Below are 2,072 nucleotides of genomic sequence, written 5' to 3' on the forward strand. Positions count from 1 at the left end.
GAACCAAATAATGATGAATAATTTTAGGACTCAATTAAAAATAGATTATATAGGTATAATAATAAATTTTAAATAGCTACTTTTATAGTCAGTTTGGTTTAATTTTTGTCTGTTATTTTTTTATTAAAACCAAAACCAAACAAAATTTGGCCAGTTTTTAAAATTCAAAACCAAAACCAAACCAAACCAAACCGAAAGAGTTTCAGTTTTTTGGTCAGTTTGATTCGGTTTTCGGCTTGCCTCGATTTTTTAGATTTTTATGAACACCCCTAGCCATTATACAAAAATAAAGGTGATATTCAGAGTTGCAATAACTACAGGGATATCAAGCTACTAAGCAACAACAACAACAATATCAACCGAGTATAATCCCACTAGTAGGGTCTGGGGAGGGTAATGTGCACGCAGACCTTACCCCTACCTTGGGGTAGAGAGATTGTTTCCGATAGATCCTCGACTCCCTATCTCCAAGAACTCCCTGCCTTGCTCTTGGGGTGACTCGAACTCACAACCTCTTGGCTAGAAGTGGAGGATGTATCAAGCTACTAAGCCACACTATGAAAGTTTGGGAGAGGGCGGTGAAGATGAGGGTAAGGAGGAGTATATGATCTATTTCTGAGAACCGGATCAGGTTCATGCCGAGCATTTGACGACAGAAGCCATTTATCTTGTTAGGAAATTGGTGGAACAATATATGGAGAGGAGGAAGGACTTACATCTGGTGTTCATCGATTTGGAACAGGCATATCACAAAGTCCCTAGGAAGGTTCTGTGGAGATGCTTGGAGGCCAGAGGTGTACATATCGTATACACTAGGGCGATTAAATACATGTAGGATGGAGCCAAGACCCGAGTGATAACGGTAGGAGGGGGTCAGGACACTTTCTAGCAGAGGTGAGGTTGCATCAGGGATTCGCGCTTAGCCCGTTCCTATTTGCCTTAGTGATGGATGAGTAGACACGACACATTCAAGGGGAGGTACCTTGGTGCATATTATTTACAGATGACATGTACTGATTGACAAGACACGAGGCGGTGTTAATGTTATGTTGGAGATCTGGAGGCAGACCCTGGAGTCTAAAGGTTTCAAGTTGAGCAAGACTTAAACAGTATACTTGGAGTGCAAGTTTAGTGACGTGACTTAGGAGTCTGATACTAAAGTGAGCTAGACACACAAGTCATACCTAAGAGAGAAAGTTTTAAGTATCTTGGGTCTATAATTCAGGTAAATAGGGAGATTGACGAGGATATCACACATCGTATTGGAGCAGGGTGGATGAAGTGGAGGCTCGCATCTGGCATCTTGTGCGACAAAAATGCTCCACCAAAACTTAAAGATAAGTTTTACAGAGTTGTGATTAGACCGACCATGTTGTATTGGGCAGAGTATTGGTCAGTCAAGACTTCTCATGTTTAGAAGTTAAAAGTTACGGAGATGAAGATGCTGAGATGGATATGTAGTCATACAAGAAGGGATAGGATTAGGAATGGAGATATTCAAGATAAGATGGGAGAGTCCTGTGTGGTGGAGAAGATACGGAAAGCTAGGCTGAGATGGTTCGGGCGTGTGAAAAGAAGAATCATAGATGCCCCAGTGAGGAGGTGTGAGAGGTTAGTTGTGGCGGATCCAAGGGAGAGGTAGGCTGAAGAAATACAGTGAGAGGTGATCAGACCGGACATGGCACATCTTTAGCTTACCGTAGAGGTGACCCTTGATAGGAGGGTATGGGAGTCGAATATTAGGGTTGTTGGTTAGTAAGTAGTCAAGCGTATTTCCTTTCCAAACTGATATTTTCTTCCCTAGCTGTAGTATTAGTAGTATTATCGTTATCCTTGTGTCAGGTCATATGTCAGGACAAGAGGCGTGCAAATAATCTTCACAAATTGATTAATTAAGAAGATTAAGATGATAATGGGCATTAAAAAAAATCAGAAGTCAATGAATTATATTTTAATATTATCTTGGAATTGTCAATCTTGATCTTAGCTATTTGATTCTTTTTTTCTGTTGGTGGCTTTTCATAGTTGATTCAAGAAAACAGCATGCTGACACCTCACTAATATACACTTAC

Source organism: Nicotiana tomentosiformis, chromosome 2, assembly GCF_000390325.3.
Source record: "Nicotiana tomentosiformis chromosome 2, ASM39032v3, whole genome shotgun sequence".
Classification (NCBI taxonomy): Eukaryota; Viridiplantae; Streptophyta; class Magnoliopsida; order Solanales; family Solanaceae; genus Nicotiana; species Nicotiana tomentosiformis.